Source organism: Uloborus diversus, chromosome 8 (genome assembly GCF_026930045.1).
Source record: "Uloborus diversus isolate 005 chromosome 8, Udiv.v.3.1, whole genome shotgun sequence".
NCBI lineage: Eukaryota > Metazoa > Arthropoda > Arachnida > Araneae > Uloboridae > Uloborus > Uloborus diversus.
The window spans coordinates 83,694,443-83,709,884 of NC_072738.1; positions in this window are offsets into that span (position 1 = coordinate 83,694,443).

A 15,442-nucleotide genomic window follows, 5' to 3' on the forward strand; every position below is an offset into this window, starting at 1 on the left:
GTTTCATACAAAAAAAAAAAAAAAAAAAAAAAACACCGGAATTGATGAAAAAAAAAGATTTTATATCATTTCTGTAACATAAAGTAATTGAAAGCTACTGCAAATAAAACAATGTCCAACTGCATATATATATATATATATATATATATATATATATATATATATATATTAAACAGTATTACGGGTCTTCTTCCTGCTTTACGATTTCTGTTTCACTTTTACTATTTGTCTTTATCGTTCTTTTAATCTCGTTTCTTAAATCTTTGCCACGAGTACACTGTAAAAACGATTCAGAAATGTTCCTGGAAAATAATAGGCAGCTGATATGCCCAATTTCTACCAGTAACATATGTCGCAAAAACCAGAAACGTTTCCCGCTAAAATTCAGTAACCTTCCTGAAAAATCCTAAAATCTTCCCGTTTAAAGCCAGTTGTGTCTCTGGAACTTCAGAATAGTTTTAAGAAGGGTTAATATAACTACTTGGAACCTTCCTGATTTATCAAGCCAGTTCCAAAAGTTGAATTGCAACAAAGTGTCAAGCATCTCACTTGATTGCAATTCCTGCAAAACTACGTGCCCCATACTTATTCGCTCCCTTTGGGAGAATAGTCAGCATGGGCGAGCCTCAATCGTGTGGTAGCCGATACACCTAATAAATACTCTCAGTTAATCTTTAAACTGGGAGCTAAAAGTATTTTTTTACGACAGAGAGAAGTTTGGATTCGAACAACTTGTAGCAATTCAGGAAACTTTTTGACAATGATACTTGATTTTGCAGGAAGTGGATAAAACCTATTGAAATCCCGAAACGTTACAAGGAAATACTCAGCAACGATTCGGAATTTTTTTACAGTGTAATCGCCATGACTAAATTTACCCTTTTAGGTGCAAATCCTTGAACGGCATCTTAATGTTGTGTTCCACATTGGTTCCATACAGTTAAATAATTTGATAATGTTTTTCTTGGTTATTTTTACTATTAAATACAAGTACAGTCATTCTGAAAATAAAATTATAATTTTTAATAAAAATCTGTTTTCGTAATATTTGAAATAGAGCTTAATAATGAAAAAATAATAATTTGACAAGTTGTAGTTAAAACCTTTTTTTCTTTATTTTATTTAAATGAAACTATGTATGATTAGAAATGAAAACAGTCGGAAAAAAACGGAAAATTTCCGAAAAAACGGAAGAAAAACAGTTTTTTTTTTCGAAAAAGTAAATTTCCACTTCGGAAAAATTGAAAAAAAAAAATAAATAAATAAAATTTTCATCTTTTCAGGGTTTTAATTGAAATTTTCAGCAAAAAGTGATTAGAGATTTCTCTCGCTTAAATTCTGATGCAATTCCCCCCCCCCCTTTATGTTAAAATACTGTCTAACATTAATTCAAGTTGTTGTATGACAATATAATTTGCATATGGATCAAAAAATGTTTAATAATACTCTTTGCTAAAAAACTTAAACCAATAACCTTAGTGAAGAATTTATTTTCCTTCTTCATAAAACAAACAAGCATAACTTTAATCACAAAACTCTGTTTCTGTTGACAGTGCTAACAAAATGTACAGGGTGAGCAACAAAAAAAAAAAAAAAAAACGGGCAAGCAATTTCCCAAGAAATTCTGTTAAAAACAAATAAATTAACAAAACACAAAAAAATAATATGAGAAGTTCTTTGACAATCAATAAATTTAATTGATTTCAAACTAGCAGCCTTTGCAGTAATACAGGGATGCAACTGCTTATTGAAAATTTCATTCAAAGGCAGCAAGTCCTTTAATCAATTCTATTCCCTATAAAGCAATAGGTTTAGAGAGTTCAATTTTATGTGTGTTTAGGGTAGACCTTTGACTGCAAAATAGGCCATACAGTGTAATAAATGGGATTGAGGTCGAGCGAGTAGAGCATCCACTCTAAAGACGATATGTGAAAAACAATGCGCCTTGCTCAATGCTCTTGTCTTTTTGACCGTATGAATCGGTGTGGAGTTAAAGGAAAATGTCCAGTCTACAATACTGAAGTGTTCTTAGGCCCACAGAAGTATAATAACCTCTAAAGTGTCCTTCTGGTTCACTTTTTGATTCCTTTTACGGCCCTTATCCACAAAAAACTGAAGATTTTTTGTCGCTTGTGCTGATTCCATCTCAGACCAAGCCTGACTTCGGATTTTTGCGATATCTAACCCTTTCTAAGGTGCTTGGAGTGTCTACAGACCAAGTCCTGGGGGATGTGAGCCGGTTGAACGGTAAATCAGTGAACGGTATCTCTTCCAGCGTGGACTTGCGGCCCGTCTCAAGCGTTTCTGGCATCTTTGGAGTCATACGAATGCCTGAATTTTTTGGAAGTCGTAAAACTTCTGTTTGAGCTGCTTTTTCCCTTAGTCCCACTTATCGGTCACAAATTTAAATCTTACGAACGACTTCTCTCGTAGAAACCCAAGGATTTCATTGAACTCACTTTTGGATGACCTGACGATTAACTGAAATGTTCACTGTTCGTTTTTGTTCACATTCTTGACTATCATTTCCAAGCCACTAGAAATGGCATGCCGCATAAAATACTGTGTGTCTAGGGACAACAAGCAAACGAACTGTTTTCTACTTAGTTAAACAACTTAAAATAGCAGGTATTTTGCTTAAAAATGTAAGGAAACCGAAAAACAATACATAAACTAGGTGATATATTGTAAATTATTTTCTAATAAAGTGAGAAACAAAAATAAATTAGGCACTCATTAAAATGAAATTACCTTTCTTCCATTCGATGATACAATTTTTGTCCGATATTTTTTTTTTTTGCTGCACGCTGTATACTGCCGTGCTAAGCAAAAAAGGGGAATTTGCAGTTGGGCTCAAGCTGAGATATAGTATTTTAAAGTGAGGGCTCTTCCATGTATTTGATTCAGATGTCTTTTTTTTTTAAAGAATTTTTCAAAACAATAGTTCTTGATCAAATGACCCCAAAACATTTTATTTATTAAGTTAAATACGAAACAGAGAACAACTTGGTTATAATAACTCAAATTTGTTCAAAAGTGCTGGTATGACTTTTACTACAGTGCTTAGCACGACGGTATGAATAAATTGAAATTGTAGTTTAAGTTTTTTTTCAGTTTAAGAAACACCAATTTAGTTTTGATTTGGTCTGAGACTGGATTGGAAAAAATCAAAACCCAATAGCTTTCATTTTCAGACAGTAAAGTTACATTGCATTATTTTTCTTTCAAAAAAAATCAGTCATGTTTGAAAGTCAAAAATTTCAATTAATACTTCAACTTTCAAAGGCAATCTAAAATAGAAAATCTAATTGTTACGATTAGACACACATTACCAAATATTATTGGTTAAATGACGACTTGACTTATTTCTGGTGTTTGATCATGAAAGCTCTTAGTTATAAAACAAAATGATTTTTTTCCTAATTAACCTTACCTTTATGTGTATTTATGTCAAACAGATGTGTGGATAGCATATATATCTTAATGCTTAACCCTTTATTTGTTCCAAGAAACACAGAGCTATTAAGAAACCGTAATTTTAGTCATAAAAAATCAAATGTTTTCATTTTTTCCAATTTTTCCAGAAAAAAATCGGTAAAAAACCGGGTTTTTTCCACCATTTGAAAATTTACGGAAATTTTACATCTCTATGTATGATACACCAAAAGTAATTTTTACGATCTGTTAAATTAATTCAAAATATTGCGAGCATATTTCTCAGGTTATTTCACAGGAAAAATATTTTTCAAAACGCACTATCCTCACAAACATGCAGACATGCAAAAAAAATAAATACATACAATTCTTGCATTTTAATGCGAATTTATTAATCCGAAATTGCAATACGGGTAATAATTTGGTAAGACATGCTAGTTAACGGTAGTTTTCTCATGGAATTCGGTATTCAATTCCAGTATTCGAGCCGCACATAAAACGTTCGTGGTCTTTTAATCTTGTTTGAATGTCTTAAACTGTGGTTAATTGACCTTACCTCCAATCTCATGGTTTTCTCAATTGTGCAAACTAACGATGCTGTTCGTAAAGAGGACTTATTAAACGGGGTCATTAGGGGTTTCGAGGTAATCTTCCTGTATTAGAAGAGGTTTCGATTTAATCACCGTTTATACTGTGTCAATTATCCCAAAGATAATTTTAGCTTCCCTTGCTATATTTAAATACGATATTCTGGGGATGAATAAGAATTTCCACTTATGGTCATTAAATACTACCATGTGCATTAGAGGGACTCTTTTTTTGTTTGAACTTCTCATTAATTAAAGACAAAGAAGAAAAAAAGAAGTATTTGTTGAAGTCCATAAAACCATAGATGCAGATTCTTAAACTATTTTTTTTTTCATCCGATTCTTTTTTTTTTAATGTTCGTTAATTGTGTATACATGAAAATTTGTTTCCGTTGTCAAAGTAGTAATAATTCTAAATCCGCCAAATCCGCTTAGCATTCCTATTGGTTACTTGTTGGTTTTTAAGTTTCTGATTGGTTTATTAGTTAATCCGCTATTTTTATTTTTTAAGCTGCTAGCTTATCTGACTCCTAAATTTTGTCGGATGTCTTTTCATTCATAAGCTTATTTCTTTTGCATTCAAAAAGGAGTTCCTTTTACGCCAAAACACATATCTACAGTAATCTGCAATTTGTGCTTTTTGACGTTGTTATTTCTTATTTTACTTTTTAGCACAAAGAAATTTATTTATCGTATTCTTATCTCAAGCAAATATATTTAAGAGTGAAATTAAATTGAATGAGGCTCAAAATTTCATTTCTTACTCTTCAAATATATACATTGTTAAATTGCATTAAAATTGATAACAGCATCAAACGTTATATTCCACACACACAAAGTATTAATGCTATTATCATAACGATTGTGCTATGAGTTTTTACACACATTTTCGTTACCACTATGATCAAATCATATCGGTTTTCTTGAAAATAGTAATGCTTCATAGAACTTTCTTAAAATTAACAAAAGCTAGTTTCTTTTCGCAAACTGAATAATGCCAATATTTTACTCGTTGCGCAATCAGTCAAATTTAATAGCCATTAGTTGTAGCTAAAATTAAACTTTTATAAAGAGTAAAAGATGCATTTTCAGTAACATCCCGTTACATAGAGCCTTAAAGAATGGCAAATTTAGTTCGTTGTAATGAGAATTTTGTTATAACGGCATTCAAGAAAAATAATATAAATTCAATCGGAAATGAAAACTTATTCCTCTGGAACGGATATTTCGTTGTATTGGTATTCGCTGTAACGGGGCTTCAAAATGCAATTATTTTTTATAGTTTTTTTCCTAATGATTAACTGAGGTAATTTTTCTCATTTATGAAAACATTACACTTAAAAAATGCCATCTGATAAATCTAAGTAAAACAAAAATGTATTCATAACCAATCACAGTTACAATGAAAAGTAAAACATTCATGTATTTATTTTTTTGATTGGTTTACTGAAGTACTTTTCTCCATTTGAAAACAAATGCGTTAAACTTGGAGAAAAAAAAACATCTGATAAATGTAGGTACCATAAAAATGTATTAGTTTCAATCTTCCAGGTAATGTACACTTTATTACACTAATCTATTTCATCCAAAACACTAAATTCAGCTTTTGAGCCAATCTTCGATGCAATTAAATCAATTTAAGCAAAAGATGCTTCTTACTTATGGTATATCCACAAGCCAAACCATAACTTCCAAAAATCACTTAAAGTGATAGGATCTCTTGATGGAAAAAGAGTGGATTTTATTTGAGCTCATAAAACATACGGAAACTAACTTTTTAGAAACTTTGGAGATTCTGAAGATTACGGGATTGAAAAGGGACTTTAAGACGATTTAAAGCTTTGACAAAGTCAGCTCTGGAGAAAGAGCGCCTTTCTATTAGACCGGAGCTGATTTCGTATTTGATCTGCCATCTTAAAGAGTCGTTTGTGGAAAATCCTTCAGTGATAGATTTGTCTGATCATGCGACTTAAAAGTTCCAGGGTTTTTTGAAAAAGAGTTCTGAATTATTTCAAATCATTTGAACTTACAATAATATTTAAATAATTTTTCATGCTACACTTATATCTCTATTAGTGATGACAATAATCGAGCTCTCATACACTGTAAAAACGATTCAGAAACGTTCCTGGAAAATAATGTACAGCTGATGTGCCTAATTTCTGCCAGTTACATAACTTGCAAACACCAGGATCGTTTTCCGATAAAAACCAGTAACCTTCCTGAAAGTATCCTTAAATCTTTCGGAAGAACATGGAGATCGCACCAGTTAAAGTCAGCTTTCAATTTAAATAAGGTAAGTTTAATACAACTATTTAGAACCTTCTAGAGTTACAAAGAAAGCTCCAGATGCAACCATGGCTAAAACAGAATTGCAAGCAAGAGCTAAGCATCTCCCCTGCCTACAATTCATTCTTTTGCAAAGCTGCAGCTATCCAGAGATTTATTTGCTCTCATTGGGATCTCTGGTCACTCTGGAAAGGCCGTAACAGAACTAGAGGCGATACACTTAATAAGTACATTAAGTCAATCTTTAGACTGGTAGTTAAAACTATTTTTCACTCCAGTGTGGAGTCTGTATTCGTGCCGCTTGTAGCAATCCAAGAAACTTCTTTACGAAGATACTTGATTTTACGGGGAAATAGGTGAAAACCCATGAAATCCTGCAACGTTCCACGGAAATAAACAGTAACGTTTCGGATTTTTTTTAGTGTAATCATTCGAAAACTTGGTTATCATGAGTTCTCGAATATCTGATACAGAGTTCTTGATTGTCCCATTTCGAGTTCTCGCTTATCGTATCCCGAGTTTTCGGTCGTCACATTCGAAGTCTCGATTGTCACATCTCGAGTTCTCGATTATGACATCCCAACTCGATACAAAATAATCGTAAAGTCAATCGCACGATATCTCGTTTCGAAAGATGTCGATTGTCAATCGCTCGAATTCTCGATTTCAAAAGATATCGATTGCAATTCTCGAGTTCAAAAGATTTTCGCTATCAAACGCTCTTTCCGGTTTCGAAAGATCTTGATTGTCCATCACTCGACAATGAGAAGTACACTATCCCCGAATTCTCGATTATCAAGAGTTCTTCATTATGCCCATCACTAATTTGAATGTAACAAGTGTCTCAAAAACCTTCTGCCCTTCTTTACTAAATATAAAGCTGAAAGTTTTTCTGGATTTCTCTCGTGATATCTGTCCACATGTCTGTCGGGACCTCCGTCCGCATGTCTGCCGGGATATCTGTCTGGAACTCTGTGACGTGCATAGCGCCTAAGCCGTTCGGCCGATTTTCATGAAATTTTGTAAAAAATTAGTTTGTAGCATGGGTGTGTGCACTTCAAAGCGATTTTTCGATAATTCGTTTTTATTTTTTTTCTATTCCAATTTTAAGCCCATTTTACTGAGCAAATTGTCATAATGTAGACGAGTACGAGTAAATTACCATAACGTGGGCAAGCAAATTGGCGAGAAAATCATCATCCATTACTTATAAATACTCAGGCGAAACAAAAGAATTTTCTTCTACGGGCAAAGCTGCGCAGGTACCACTTGTATTATATAAACGCTCAGCAATTATAGGCAATGGTATGAACTTTTGTATGAAATAAATCACTATGTGTCGAAAACTATTTCTACGCCAGGGAGAGATTTGTCAGGTTATGTAACTCAAAGCGAATCTTACATTGTTAATGCACAGACAAGCTGCAAACTATCAGTAATAACTACACCAGCCAACTATTTTTGGGAATGATAATGCATCACGTAAGGGAATCTGGGAGCTAACGGACACTGTATAACACAGCTATATCTAATACTGTTCTTGAAATGTATTATTTTACAGGCAATATTCTGTTACAGATAATACTCTATTGCAGATAATACACAATTACAGATAATATTCCACTTACAGACAGGATCCATTCAGGGATAAAAATATGAACTAAAACTCTTTTTTTCAACCATAATTTGACTTTTTTTGCTAAATTATATTTTGCTCCACTAGACCTTGACTCTGGGGTCTAATGAGACATTGAAAGGATCTAATGGAACAAATGAACTCAGTTTTCTCTACAATGTAGAACTACAGTATGTAAAATTAGTGACACATTGATGGCTTCACAGAAGGAAATAACTACCAAAACTACTTTTCTACACTATACTCTAACATAATCTGCAAAACATTAATGCAAGATGCCTCTTCGCATCGTGAATTCCTACAGCCAGTCAAATCCTGCGTCATATTTTTTTTCCTGCCGATTGTTATGCTGTTTCTAATTCTTTTGTATGTTGATATGCCAGTTTTCTGCAATCGACAGTCATTAATCCATGATGCATTCAGGAAGCAATTATCAAATGCTCTAGCAAAGACATACATAACCAGTATTAAAAATAAGAGTTTTCTTTTCATCAATAGTTTTCTTAACATAAGCTATGCATCTAAGAAATGTCACCTTTTTTGTTAGGATTTGCAGCAGCAACTCTTTTAGGAACATTGACATTCAACACAATTTCATTGCTTGTTTTTTTTTTTTTTTCATTGTCAGATATTTTTTCCTTATCGATTTTGTTTTCTTTTATTTGAGGCGCATAACAATATGTCCGATAGTTTGCTAATTTATCAGTTACTAAATTAGCAAAAGCATTTCAAATGAGTGATGACAAAAACTCTATTTTGGCATCAATATTATGGTTAAAAAGAGATACAATTTACACATAAATAAAAAATTAACGCCCTTATAATGTTTTTTTTTTTCGAAAATATAAAAGTTAAATTAAGTATTAGATTTTGTATTTCCTCTTATTTTAGTTAGAGGTCATATAAATGATGAATATGTCCCACCAAACCCTATATGAAAAGTCATTTTAGGCTGTATGCCACTTTGCTTAACAATAGGGTCATTTTCGGTTCAATATTTAAAAGAATGAAATGAGAATTGTGTAACAAAACAGCTTATAATAAGTCTCAAAATAGCAGGTGTGAAAAAAAAAGAGATTAAAGTTCACAAAAACAACTATTTAAAAAAGGTGATTAAAAAATTATCTTGATACTTGAACAATACTCTCCCCTGCTGTCCGAACAGCTAATGAAAACGAAATAGTTCCCATATAGTTATGCGAAATGCTACTGGTGCCATGAAGTACCAAATTTCAAAGCAAAAAATTGAATTATTACTTAAGAAAATTCAATTGTCCCATGAGCTCCATGTACCATCAGCCCTCACAGTTTAATCTAATACAAAAAGCCTCAATAAATTAGCTCCATTTTCGTTAAACATAGAAACTCTCTTTTCAGTAAAACTCCTTTAAATCATAAAACTCCTATCAAAAGTGCTCGGCATTTTTCCAAATTACACAAATTGAAAAAAAAGGAAATATAAACGACAACAACAGAAGGAACTCAAAAATCTCACTATTTTAGAAGTCTATTTTTGTACAAACGATCGAACAAGTACAATATAAGAACAAGTCAAGGCCCATTTTACTTATATAATAAATTTAATTCAAAGAAAACAAGGTCTAAGAACCAAGCACAGATTGTGTACTTTATTTCGGTCTTATTTATACTTCTCTTACATGCTTACACAAATCTCTGGCACTAGCGAAATGTGCATTTGTTTCTTTATGCTTAAAAATATAAGCTTAAAGGTGCAGATTTATGACAAAAATATGTCGGCCTTTAAAACCTTTTGCAGTGAAATGAATGACCACTGCATATTTTGAGTGCCCTTTTGATAACTTCCGCTTTTTCGGAGAGAAACCTTCGCTCTCTTTTTTCTGTAGCTCATTCGTTGAGTGCAAGGAGATGTAAATAAAGAAATATCTACTTTTTTTCACATACAGAAAAAAATATCTTCTCATAAGCAGATGGGATTTTCACAAGTATACATTAGTTTTGAGATAGCAATTCATACAGCTTCTTCTGATCACTTTTTCCGCATTGAAGAAGCTGCCGACGTAATAATATATTTATAAAATTAAGCATACTTTATCATAGTTTATGTTAAATTGTATATCTAACGTATAAACTTTATAAAAGAAAGAGAAAACATTACTTCGTTGAACTCTAAAAAAACTTTAAGTACAAACACGATGAAAAGACTTACATAAAATCTTCACATTTTAAAAACAAAGGAAGTTTTGCGAATTGATAATTATTAAAATCACGAATAAAAATTGACATGAATAGTTTCAATGTGAACTACCTGTCTTGTGTCAAATTTTGGTTTGATTAAAACAAACAATAACATTGAAATCGTTTATAGAAAACTAAGAGCCTGTAAGTTTTTGTAAAAAAAAATTATGAATAAAGAACATTTTAGTTTCATAAAGTCGTCTAATAACGGTAAATAGAATGTAACCGTAAAAATCGGTTTCTTTTTAATTCACGCAAAACAGAGGAAGTTTTATGAATTGATAATTATTAAGTTCATGAAAAAAATTATTATGAATACATTCAATGTGAAACCATCAGTCTTACGTCAAATTATGGTTTGATTTGAAGCAAGCAATAACATTCAAGTCGTCTCTGTTTGTTTGTTTATTTGTTTTTTTTTTTTTTTTTGAAAATATTTCGTTTAAAGCAAACTAAGAGCCTATAAGTTTTTGCAAAAACATTTTATGAATAGAAAACATTTCAGTTTCCTAAAGTCGTTTAATAACGGTAAACAAAACGTAAGCGCAACAATCGGTTTTCACCGGAATTCACGCATTGTTGTTTCAAGTGCACGAACCGAATTAAGGTTATAATTAATAATTTCGCACCGCAATGAATTTTCAACATTGATTCGGTTGCAACTGTTGAATGAATAAAATTTATCATGAGTATTTTCAATGTGAAACTACCTGTCCTACGTCAAATGTTGGTTTGATTTGAAACAAGCAATTACATTGAAATTATTATTTTTTTGAAAACCGTATTTCACAGGAAACTGAGAGCCTGTAAGTTTTTGTAAAAAAAAAAGTTTATGAATAAAGAACATTTTATTTTCCTAAAGACTTTTAACAACGGTAAACAAAATGTAACCGTAACAATCGGTTTTCGCCGGAATTCACGTATTGTTGCTTCGAATGCACGAATCGGATTAAGTATATTTTTCATAATCTCGCACCGCAGAAAACTTCCGACATTGATTCCCTCGGAAAATCATGAACATTTTTAGCTGGCCTGGCGAAATCACTTCAGCTCAAAATTCCAATTTTCCCAAACTTGCCCGGAATTTAATCAGAATTTTTCGCTCCTGGATAAAGGCTTGTTCATATGGTCACCGGCTAACTTCTAATTTCACCCGACGTGGCAATAACTCCATTAGAAAAGAGCGTCTCGGTGTTTAAATTACTTTAGCTGGGTAAAGTATTGAAAAAGAGAAAAGAGCAGTTGTCCATGGAATAAAGTAAAACTGTAAACGATTTTACTTGGGCATACATTGCAACAGAGCAAGCATTGCGTGAATAAGTTATGTCGATATTTGTTGCCTAAATTATAATAAGACAACAAATTTTGCTCGTTATATCCGAGAGCTCGTAAAAACGAGTTTGTGAAAAAAATCATCATAGTTGCCTTTTTCCTTCCTTTTAAACACTGTACAGCAACAAAGTTGGTTACTTTGATTTAAACTGTCTGAATGCCTTTTATGTCATTGTTTTTGGGGAATACACGCATACACTCAGCATATATATAATTTTTAAATGTTTCTTGACTCCACAAATTAAAAAAAAAGTGCTGCCATCTCTTGTTCTCGAGATGTATGATTTGTCGGTAACTTTGGTTGACCTTGGAATGTTGAAGAAAATTTACCAAAAAAAGGGGGTAAGCTGAGCTGGAAGTCAATAGACATTTTATGAATCACAAAAATGTTGCTCTTTTTAGGCGGGTTCTTCTCGTTAAAAGCGAGCTAAGCTCCCATAGACTTAATATTGTACAAACAAAGTATTTCTAACTTCCTCGCTAAATCCGGGTTCTCGTTAGATCAGGGCTAGTTATAAGCGAGTTCGACGGTAATAACTATGTAGTATGATGAATTAATGATGTTTTTAAATATGTGTTTTATGAAGAAGAAACTTAATATCAAATCCAAACCAATAAATATAATTGAAAATGAGCATTATTTCATTGATTGCGTCTTTGGATTATTATTTTGGGAGGGGGCTGCATATTTGAAGGAGAGAGTTGACTCTAAATATAAAAACTAAGTTTAAATAATTGATAATGTCTAAACGCAATGTATGTTTTCTACAAAAGCGATTGATTAATGTTTTCTTTTTTTTTTTCTTTTGCAAAATGCTCTAAATAGGTTAATAAATTTAGCCATATCACCATAAATTAACAGTATGAAATTAGCAAATATGATAAATTAGCAGTATTTGTAGTATGAATTGTTAGGGTTTTGAAATAATTTGATTTTTATAAGTTTTGAAGGTATGAACTTACTTCTTGTTTAAAAAAAATATATAAACAAACTAAATGTTATAAATAAAAAACAAAACAATACTTGTTAAATAGCTTAGTAAGGCGTAAGAAATAAAAATAGAAATTCAAACGATCGTCTCTATTCTTCGCTTTTTGTTTCTTTTCAAAATCAAGGAAAATCAATCCATTTAAATGGCCCAAAACGCGATGGAACCCCGTTCATTCGGACCTTTTTTGATAAAAATCAAACTTTTAGTTCCATTTTTTTTTAAATTTTTGTTCACAATTCACATACATGGTAACTTTAAGTTATTGAGCACAACCGTAACTTAGTTCGCAAATTATTCTTTTTATTTTGAGCTTTTAATGACTTCCGTGTTTGAAACAGAAGTCACATATTACGGTAGAACCCCGTTTATTTGGACCCTTTTTTTTGTTAAAGATCGAATTTTTAGTTTCTATTCATTTTTTTTTTAAATTTATAATTACAGTTCACGTAGATGGTAATTTTAAGCCATTGAGCACACACGTAACTTAGTTCGCAAATTGTTCTTTTTATTTTGAGCTTTTAATGACTTTCGTGTTTGAAACAGAAGTCGCATATTACGGTAGAACCCCGTTTATTTGGACCCCCCCCCCTTTTTTTTTGTTAATGATCAAATTTTTAGTTTCTACTTTTTTTTTTTTTTTTGTAATTTATAATCACAATTCACGAAAATGGTAATTTTAAATCATTGAGCACAAACGTAACTTAGTTCACAAATTCTTCTTCTTATTATGAGCTTTTAATGACTTTCGTGTTTGAAACAGACGTCACATATTACGGTAGAACCCTGTTTATTTGTTTATTTGTAAACTTTTTTTTTTTTTTTGTTAAAGATCAAATTTTTAGTTTCTACTTATTTTTTTTTAATTTATAATCACAATTCACGTAAATGGTAATTTTAAGTCATCGAGCACAAACGTAACTTAGTTCGCAAAGTATTCGTTTTATTTTGAGCTTTTAATGACTTTGTGTTTGAAACAAAATTCAATGAATGATATTACGATAGAACCCTGTTTAGTTGGACCTTCTTTGTTAAAGATAAAATTTTTAGTTGCTACGTTGTTTTCAAATTTATATCCACAATTCACATAGATGGCAATTTTAAGTCATTGAGCACAAACGTTACTTAGTTAGCAAATTATTCGTTTCATTTTGAACTATTAATAACTTTCGTGTTTGAAACAGATGTCAGTGAATCAATTGTTTGATAAAATTATGTGAAAACTGGTATTTTATTTTTTTTTTACTGCCACGTAAACAGCTCTCTGTCACAAAACATGTTTTTTATTTATTTATTTTTTGAAATAAACGGTAAATCTGCCTATTTAAGGATTTGTTTGGCTTATCCTTACTTGCTGGAATATTTGGATTTTCGATTCTTCGGATTATCTTTGGTTTCAGTTCGTCCGGATAAATGAGGTTGCTCTGTTACTGCTGTCAAAGTCATTTTTAGTAAAACTGAAAACAATCTGTGTTTTTTACTATATCTAATGCAAATACATTCTTGTGTAACTAGAAAGTCGCCCGTCAAGGTATGACGGGGGAAAATTGCTTCTACATTTGAACGAAGCCATTGTCTGATTGGTGATCATTTGAAAGTTGAAATTTCAACTTTAACTCCAGTGGATGAACCCAAAACTCCAGTAGATAACGTTCATCGTTGACCACTTTTTTGTTTCTAGATTCCCCTGAAATGACACAGTCTCTTACCAGTAAAACAGTTAAGTTACCGGATCCAATTCAGCCTTGTCACAATAAAGCCTTTTCCTGCATGTTAAAAATTACCAAAACAAATTATAATGGTTCCCAGATTTTTCGTTGAAACGTGATGCGAGTTTGCCGTATTTGAGTTTTTAGCGTAAATGCGAAAAAAATTTTTTTCAAAAGAATTACTTTTACACTGATATTTTTTCTTCTTATTGTCAATCCAATAATTGAACCGAAAATATAACCGCCAAATCCAAAAAAAGCCAAATTTCACATTACATAGATAAGTAGCTAATTTTCTTCCTTACGTCTGTGTTAGTTATCTACTTTATGTCTGTGTTAAAACCGAACGTTTTATAGCCAACGCTTAAAAAAAATTAAAAAAAGATTTTTTTATAGTTGTTTATGTGTGTACTTTTACTAAAATTGATTTTCTGGTATAATATGATAATACATGAACTATACCTAGCAATTTTTGTTGGAAAAAAAATCACACATTTTTTATTAAATAAGTGAAAGCTGTTAACAAGATTAGATTTTATTAGAATTGTTTTAGCTGTTGTTTAATGTAATTCGTGTGACCCCCTACCAAATTAACATTTTGTAAACGTTTTGTATGCTCAATTTGCATGTTTTACTTGGAAAAAAAATCTTATTGAACTATGCAAATGTTTTGATAAATTAAACTAATTAAAGAATCTCAGCAGATTTATCAGTTATTGAAAATAAAGAGTTCGGAAAGTGGGTGTACCCTCTCTTGGTTCCATATTATGTCTTATTTTCATTATTTAAAGCTGTCTAAACTAATGCAAATCAATACAAATCATAATATGAGCAACGACATGAAAAATAAAAATCAATTATATTCTAGCATAATGAAGTTGTAAAAGGATTTTAAACTGCTTTAAAAAGATTACTGTTACCTTTCACTTTGCTAAAAAGCTGTAATTACTTTTACAATTAGCTGAAAATGGCTAAGGGTATGCGTAAAACGTCTAAAAACGCAATTCCTCTTGAAAAAGTTGGCACAGGAGCACTCGGGTGCTGAAATCGTGAAGTACAGTTACTGAAAAGTTTTACCTGGAGGAGCTTGATACCCCACATAAAATAAACAGACTTACATTAAGTACGTTAAGGTAAGTATTATAATTTATTCAAAACAAAATTTTAAGTGTTTCTTTTTTATAAAAAATTCTTGCAGAAGTTTGCATTTATGAAATTTCAAACTCAATTTTAAAACATTATTATTTC